The sequence below is a fragment of the Gavialis gangeticus genome, unplaced genomic scaffold (genome assembly GCF_001723915.1).
Source record: "Gavialis gangeticus isolate Ggan-Ray unplaced genomic scaffold, GavGan_comp1, whole genome shotgun sequence".
In the NCBI taxonomy this organism is placed as follows: Eukaryota; Metazoa; Chordata; order Crocodylia; family Gavialidae; genus Gavialis; species Gavialis gangeticus.
The window spans coordinates 35,800,190-35,809,171 of record NW_017728998.1 but is presented as its reverse complement, the minus strand read 5'-3'; the positions used below and the strand labels follow the sequence as shown (position 1 = coordinate 35,809,171).

The window sequence follows — 8,982 nt, the reverse complement described above, 5'->3', positions numbered from 1 at the left end:
ATATAGTTTTACTTTTGTATATTGTAGTGTGGTATGAATGGGGTATATAGAGTTTATGGGGGGCTGTGGGTGTGTGTGTGAGTATTTGTGTATGTGGGGTGTAGGGGAGGGTGTGGGGGTGGTTGTTTCTTGACTGAACTGCATATTTTCATAGAATGATCAAAGTAAAACTATAATATTATTTAAATAAATAAGCCCAACAACCTGGCACTTGCCACTGCACCCATTATCTCCACATACCATATTTATCTAAACACAAGATGACTTCAAATTGAAGACAAGACCCCCCCAGAATTAAATTCTATACTTGGAAAATTATACACTCATTATAATTTTCCATGTGAAGAATCTAATTGGTGGAAGGTCACCTGAAAATTGGCCTCACTCCTACAGCTATGGCAGTGGAAAGTAACAGTTGAAGGCCAGACCAACACCTTGTCCTTCTGTCCCCCATGCCTGAGCCTGCCTCCCCCTGCCATTCACCCCTTCCAGTGCCTGCCCCCTGCCCCTAACCATGTTGTCCCTCTGCTACCCCATGCCTATGTATGTCCTGTCATCTGCCTCCCTGTGCTCCCTGCCCCATGCCTCTATACCTATGCCTGACCCCTGCCACCTGTTATCCCATGCCTGTGCCCCTTGCTGCTTGCCCCCCCCCATATCTGTGGCTACCTCCCACCCCACTTCTAGCTGTCACCCAACTACTGTCCCTATCCATGCCTGCCCTCCACACCTTGCTTCCCCCACCTTCTGCACTCCCATACTGCCACTTACTTTCTGTGGCTTTGCTCTTGTTCCATAGCAATCAGTAGCAGCCCTGGCTCCATTCTGCCCAGCCAGGCAGAAGCAGTGGTGACAGGTCTGGGTCCAGTTGGGAGCAGAGCAGCCCAAGGCCAAAGCTAGAGATAAGCTGCTGCCTGCCTCAGGTACTTGGATCTATGACATGGGTGGGCAAAATATGGCCCACAAGACCATTCTATCCAGCCCACAGAGCCCCTAAAAAAATTTTGAGAATTTAAATTTATGTCCTTGGTTCCTGTAAAAAAAAAAATGACAGGAACCAGGGGCAGTAGGACCCAGGGGAATCCTCAGCAGGCTCCTGCAACAGCAGGCCCCGCCAGGCCCAGCCCCCCCAGCAGGGGCTTCTGGCCTGGGACCACGTGGCTACCCCAGCATGGAATACTCAGGTAAGTGGGGGGAGGGGGAGGGCAGGAGATGATCTAGTGTGGAGCATGGGGAAAAACAGCTTCTCCCCTGCCCTGTGCTCCCTGCTACAGCTGCTCGCAGCCCACACGGGGCTGTCCTGAGCAGGCACAGGCAGCCCCATGTGGGCTGCGAGCAGCTGCAGCACAGGGTAGTGGCCATGGGGTGGGCGAGGGGCCGCTTTTCCCCTGCACTCAGCAGCAGCTTGTAACCCAGCCCCACACCAGCTCTAGGTTCACATGTCAGGGCTGTGCCGCGACAGCAGCAGCTGCAGTCCCCCCGCTTGCTGCACCAGGCAGTGTTTGCTGCTCCTGCCCACCCCGCACAGCCCCGATGGGTAAGCCCAGAGCTAGCGTGGCCCAAGCTGGCACCAGAGGCGGGTCACAAGCTGGTGCTGAGTGCAGGGGAAAAGCAGCTTCTCGCCTGCCCCGTGGCCAGCGGGGCGCTGCAGCCGCTCGCAGCCCACATACAGCTGCCTGTGCCTGCTCTGGACAGCCCCACACAGGCTGCAAGTGGCTGCAGCAGGGAGCGAGGGCCACAGGGCAGGTGAGGGGCCACTTTTCCCTGCGCTCTGCACCAGCTTTTTCCCCTGCCAGGGAGCAGGGGGTCAGGGCTGCATGCTGTCTGCCCTCCTGTACTGCGGGGCTGGGGGGTACTGGGAGTGAGCGAGCGCAGGAGCATAGGGCCCACACCAGTGTCCCAGGGCCAGCGCCAACAGGGCCCTGAGCAGGGTGGCAGGAGTACAGGGTCCCAGCCAGCAGGGGCTCTATGGAACCAGTCCAGGTCCCCCCTCTCCCTGCTGGTGCAGCCCAAACTGGCTCCACAGACCCCTGCCAGCCTGCGCCCTGCTCTGGGACCCACCAGTGCTGGCCCTGGGACATGGGTCCTAAGATGGTGACCAGTGAATGAGGCACCTGTCAAGGTGCGGGGCTACCCATGCAGCCCTCTGCAGCTTGCCAAAGCTGGCTAAGTGGCCCTCCACCCAAAATAATTGCCTGCCCCTGATCTACGACAAGGTTACTCCCACCATGTTATCTGCAGGGGAAGGGATGGGGGGTGTGGCGGACCTCATCTTGGATTTGGAAAAAATAAAGTATTACTGTTGTTAATGAGTTAATGGTTAAGTACTGAAATTTACAAGTTTTTAAAATACTGTTTAAAAATGGAGTACCAGTCAAGACATCTATTCAAAAAAAATTGGGGGGGGGTTATTGGGCTAATAATACATAAGGTCACACAACAGCCACAGAAAAATGCAGATATAGAATTAGTCTTTTTCTATATGTAGTCTTTTGCATCCACATCTTTCAGCTCATACATTGTTCAGACTTAAGACTATTTTTGGACTTCCTTGGAAGTCTAACATTTTGCATTTAAAAGAAGAGAAAAAAGTATTGTCTCTTCCTCCTCCCGCTGCCTTTGGCTTGAGAAACTAGTAGAGGGAAAACACCACTGAAGAGACATAACTGAGTAACCACAACCATAAAAATGAAAGGTCAGCAACCAGGAGAGATCATGAGCAACTGTGATCTCATTTTTTGACACGAGCATTGCATACAAACAATTGCATTACATCAAAAGTGTTACTATACTGAATCTGAACTCTGTAAAAGTAAGTATTTTTTGATGCAGGAAATCTTAAAATCTCTTAGAGATTGTAATGAAAATCTCTTATATCACCACAGCACCACTGCTGAGTGACTGCTTGTCATTAGATACACATTTTATTCAGATACTGACTTTGTTCAAGTTGGTAACCTGTAACTGAGAATCAAAAGTTGAGTCATTTTTAATAGAAAACTTTTAGAACCCCAAACTCCTGTGACAAATCTAGTGTTTACTATAAAAAAATTATTTAAAACACTCATTCTGGAATAAATGCGTGTGTTAGTTCTGGAATTATTCTTTGAATTAGTCAAGGAAGTAGACAGAAGTGCTGAGCAAAACCAAAGGGGAATCAAATTCAATCCTCTGAAAGACCTGGTCAAAAATCTAGAATAAGGAAATGTCTTTGCAGTTGTGAAATTATACAGGAACATATCCATTCCAATGCATTACTAATAAATTAAAATAGGTTCCATAAATCACCTATGAAGCACTGAAAAAAAAATCACTTAGATCATTCTCAGAATTCACAAAATGACTCCCAGTGAATCATTCTGTTATCTAGATAAAACACCAATTTTAATTATTTTGGACAAATTGTTTTTGCTGCCAATACAGGTGGGGAAGAGAGAGGAGGGTTACAAGACAGCACCCTCGGATACTCTAAATGACCAGAAGGATTTCCAGTTCTACCTTGTTAACTCTGTAATGTGCAAATATACCATGCCTTTTAACTCTATACTAACCTAAAGTGAAAATCTAAATTTTGTTATTCTGTGAAAAAGTGACAACATTTTTATATTCAGAGCCTGCTTGCTTTAACCACAAAAATAAATCAAGGCTGTTTTTTACTTCTGTTAGCCTTGGTAAGGGAGCACAGCTGGCAGTGAAAGCGTAACCTGTAGCTCATTTCCTTTGTGCAAAGTCATTTACTGAATTCCAATCAGTTACACTTGGACAAACCTATTAACCATCATGACATTGCGTAAATCTCACTGAGGGCACAATTCAGCTCATAAAACCTTTTACCAGCAATTCTGCCTGAGGAGAAGTGAACCCAGTTTGATCCCAGATCACTCAGATCCCAGAATGAATTTGCACATCTACTGGTAATAATTGAAAAAAAAACTTTCCTTCTTATAAATGGAACATATCTGATATAGAAATAATTTAGAAACAAACAAAAAATAGCTGCATCAAGTCATACTGGGAAGAATTTTGCTTTCAAATAAAACAAAAATACATAAATGGTAAGCATAAATATTCTGAACAACTTCTTAAAATGTATTTGCCTCATTACATTCCAGGCACTGCTGTTAGCTTTACCAATATTTCTGTCATCAGTCATTTTTAAAATAAGTTGTTTATAAAGTATTCTCCAGTGCACCGCAGAATTACGGAAATTTCATTTTTACTTTGGAGAGATGATTTATTTTTGTCTCTTAATTTCCTCATTGTATTTAGTTAGCTTGGATTTAAGGAGGAAGAAAGGGGGCTCATGTTAAAAGGAAACATGTTTTTTGTCTCCTAAAGTTTCTCAAAAAAGCCTGAAATTGCAACAACAGAAATTTAATGTCTATTTACTCTTCCAATTTTAGATATCTAGAACTAAAAATACCACATTTTCCTCTCACAATGCACCCCCTTTTCTCCAAAAACCAGCTGCTGGAAATTGGAGTGCATATTATATTCAAGAAAATATGATATGGGCAGGTTTTGTTGTTTATGGGTGATACCAAAAGTAAATGCTACAAAGATCTACAGGGAGCAGAACAGTTATCAGGCTCAACTCCTTAGCTACTGCTACTCTTACTTACTACAAGGAAATATGTGTCTTCTTTCTGCCTTTCAAATACAAGGTGTGCATTATATTCTAGGGCATGAGGCATGCAAAAATATATTTATTCCCAGGATAAAGCCATAAATGTTCACTATATTTTAAGTATCTTCTTCCATACAATGCCTGCAGTCCTTCAAACATATTAGTCAAGCACAGTATTTACTGTCACAACTAGTCCATTTAAGTTTAATGGCAAGATTATTGAGCTAGAATTTTCAAAGGGCATTAAGAGACTTAGATGTCCATTCAGCTGCTTTGAATATCCCAACCTTTCTATATATATTTTAAATAATACCAACATGTTTAGGACTGTTCAAAAATTGAAGAGAGCACAATCACAATCTGGAGATCTTATATAGTAAGAACTATGGATTTCAGTTTGCTTTAAAGAAGTATTCATTTATTTTATTTGTAAGATACAAAAGATTCACTAACTCTCCTGAACCTCAGCTGTCTCTATGTTACCACCCAAGTAATCTTTTCCAGTAAATGCGTACTAATTCCAGGAGTTGATTTTTTAAGATTAAATAAAATTAGAAATAACAGACATTAACATTAACATGAGGCTTTATATTCAAAACCAAATTTAATTACTTCTGTTTTAAACTGTATTAAAAACTGCCCTTTTAGCCCCTTATCAAATCTTTATTTAAAAAAAAATATTTTAGGTAGCCCACTACAGTTCCATGTTAAATATGGTTTTTGCCATGAGAGTGGCAGTACTTCCACTTTTGCCAAATGGGTCTGGCAGGACTTCACATATTAGACATGTTCTACAATGTGCAATTCTAACAGGTCCTTAGTCTGACTATCAGCAGAATTTAGTCACTAAACCATACCATCCACCATTTGTACCAAGGGGTATCAGCTGGTGGCAGGACAGAACTATTATCACAGAGGAGCCAACTGGGACCCATGTGTTGAGGCTGGGTGGGACCTGCCAACTGGTTTGGAAGACTACTATCCTGAGAGAACCTGATCAGGCTTCCTTCCTACTTAAGATGGGAATTCTTGCCCCACATAGTATGTGCTGACTGAGCATGGGTCACTGAAGCCACGTGCCAGATGCAGGGAAGGGCAGCCTGATAGCAATTCTCTTTCCTGTGCATCAGCCATTCTGCTACAGCTTCTCCAACATCTTCCAGGTGTCCCTAGATGGGCTTCTGCTGTAGCAATGGCATCAGCCCTGGCTTAGAATGTATACATTGAGTTATTCAGGAATGCTGCCAAATTTTCCTAAGAGAAAACTGAGAAAAAGGAAATGGTAATTTTAACAGTTTATATTTCAGCAAAAGCTGCATGAAATTTCATGAGATAGAGGCACCTCTATAACCTAAAGGACTGTTACTATGCCAAATATCAAAACCCTATTGAAAAACAAGATTTTACTTTACATAATGGAATGAGCTAAGCAAACTAAATACTGCAGTCAGAACCAGCTCACCCTACATGAAGATATTTCAAAACGATTAACTAATTCAGGTGCCAAGCTTCAGATATTTTAAATGACTGGATTGTTAGAAAAGTTCTAATATCTGTACACTTTAGCTTCTGTAAACTGTCTCATTTTGGGCACCCAAAGATCACTTATTTTGGCAAATTTATGCTACATAAAATGTATGCACAATCATGTAAACTAGGTAACAACAGCAATCACTAAAGTTAAGTTTGCAAAACAGTTTTCACTGTAGCCTTGGTTTCCTACTTAGTGTGTGTTTTTATGCATGCCTTCAGCAAAAATGTTTATAATGATTTCTGAATAAAATGACAGCTCAAACCCAATTATTTATGCTCCTAAGCTTACAAACAATCACATACTAAACACTAAACATGTAAACAGTCTCCCTGAAGACAACTCATCTAATTTAATAATTTAAAAAGTTAGGTGGACCTGTCTGTTTTTGCAACATGTGGAAAATTATTATGCCATAAATATGGGATCCCTTTATCTGTTTTGCTGACAATTTACTGACAGAACAGGTCAGCTTGGTAGCTCTCCTGCATAAGCAGAAGGCATAACTTTCTGATAAAAAGTTTTGTGTTTGTTTAAATAATGTAACCATTTGAAATATTCATTTTTTGGCTTACACAGTTAAGTAAGAGTATTTTTATTTCTCTGATCAGCATCAAAAAAACCACCCAAATGGGATTCATACCGAACAATTAATTTATAACTGTGGTGATTTACATATTCAGCATTTCAAAATACAAAGCATTGAAAATAAAAATCCACAACTATTGTATAATATATATTTAAGTACAATAAGAAGAATTATTGATATAATTTCAGTTCAATTCTGAATATTTCACCTTTTTACATTTAGCCATCTCCTGCTTCAACAAACAGCTTTATTTTTTATAATTTCCTTCATTATCCAAAAGAAAAGTGCTTACTAGCAGACTACAGACAGTGAATACTTCATACACCAGAAATTCAGCCGTCTTCCAAGAACATTGCAACTGTTTAACAGATACCACTTATAACTACCTCTACAAAATAATGAAACTGGCAGGAAATGAATCTAAGCCCAGGCAGAAAAATCTGCTCCCCCCACCCCTTCCATTCTTTAGAGGACCCAAACCAAAATCCACTGAAGAGTAGAAATATTCCTGTTTTAATGACTTCCAGTAAATTTAGATGAGGCCCAAAACAACCTGATGAAAAATGTATTTTGAGCATTCATCCGTTTAGATTTTAATATCTTATTTGACACCACCTCATGAAATCTTACTTGAAAATTAATCCAAATGGACATGGACAGGAATAGCACCATGTGAACAGAAAATGACTGTATAATTATAAACAAAAGTACAAACATTTTTTCTACTTAAACAGATTTTCACATTAATAAGGAAAGAAGTCTTATGAGGCTTATCACAGAGACTTTAGGTACAGTCTTATTAATGAACTGGAATGGGCAGAAGTCTGCATATTAAATGATATTCACAGATCATTTTAAAAACTGAAACAAGTTGTTAATGGCAGAAACAAAAATAAATGCTGAAGTTTCCACAGAGATTAGAAATAAGGGTAATGCACAACAGAACATGTTTCACTTAGGATACCTGTAAGATAATACAACATAAAGAAATGATCCAAAATACAGCTAATAAGTATATGGGAGAAATCTGAAACTCAACAAAAATAAGAGACTAGAGATCTAACGGCGATCAGCAAATCAGTATGATACGCCAAACAATAAAAAAGGATTAAAGAAACTAAATTAAGACACACAGTTTGTAGATCAGCAGAGTTTCACGAGTGACACCCATCATTCTGGGAGCAGGTGCCTAGCTTAGAAGCAATTTCTTTTTCAGTATTTGGAACATTTAATACACAAGACTGCACAAAATTCTAAAAGATGTACAACAAAGAGCAATGTTATGCTTGTAGAGGGATGGCCTTGATAATCTAAAAGGCCATTTTTACATCTGCCCTTCTTCTGTACTTGATACCAAATTAAACACATGAATAAAAGGCACCAGAGTTAGTGTTACTATTTTTTTGAGAAAAATGCAAAGTGAAAATATTAAAAATATCCAAGCCTTCTATTTTATTTGAAAGCTTAATATCTCCAGATGTATATACTGCCCCTTCGGGTACTGGACCAGGCCAAAATTACAGGGAGGAATGCCACCTACAGAATTTCTAGCAACACTTTCCAAGGCATCTTAAACATCCTTTGGACATTCCTCAAAGTACCAACCCACCTCAACCCTGCTAATTTTGCCAAATTTTATCAAATGACACAGCAAACTTATGGCTGCAGAATACATAGTGAATTTAAAATACAGCTTGACTGCAAGTGGTCTCACCATCTTGCCAATACCAGAGTTTCCTCAAATACTTCTATACAACTCATTTCCTAGCGTTCATTAGACTTCCAGGTTTTTCTTAAATGTGATCATAGATCCATATCAAACAGGTATTGATATAAAAATAGAATTAGAACTTAGTATAAATTTAACAAAAGACCCTCAAATTAAAAAGACATGACAAATAAAAAAGAAATGGGTTTAAGACTTTTAGGGCTTGGATATACTTGGAAGTTAATAGACTGACACACAGCATGAAGGCTCGGATCAAGTTCAGGCGGTCCACAGAGAGGGCCGCCTGAACCCCCTTTGCACCAGATGGACTTCACTTCAAGAGGATTCTTCAGCAATGGACAACCCCGCTCCACCCGAAGAGGACCCCTGCGATGAGATTACATGGACCAAGACACTTTCTTCGACTTACTTCCTCCACCATTGCGAACCATTGTATGGGTTTTGTGTGCATCTATCTTCTTTCTCTCTCAGTGCCACAAACCCCCTCCCTTCCCCTTCCCCCACCC

General features: G+C 40.8%; 1 protein-coding gene across 6 annotated transcripts in view; it reads right to left on the bottom strand.

Moving 5' to 3' along the window:
- The window catches only part of CHD9 (chromodomain helicase DNA binding protein 9), a 214,656-nt gene that overhangs the window by 135,372 nt on the left and 70,302 nt on the right, over positions 1–8,982 (bottom strand). The window lies entirely within an intron of this gene.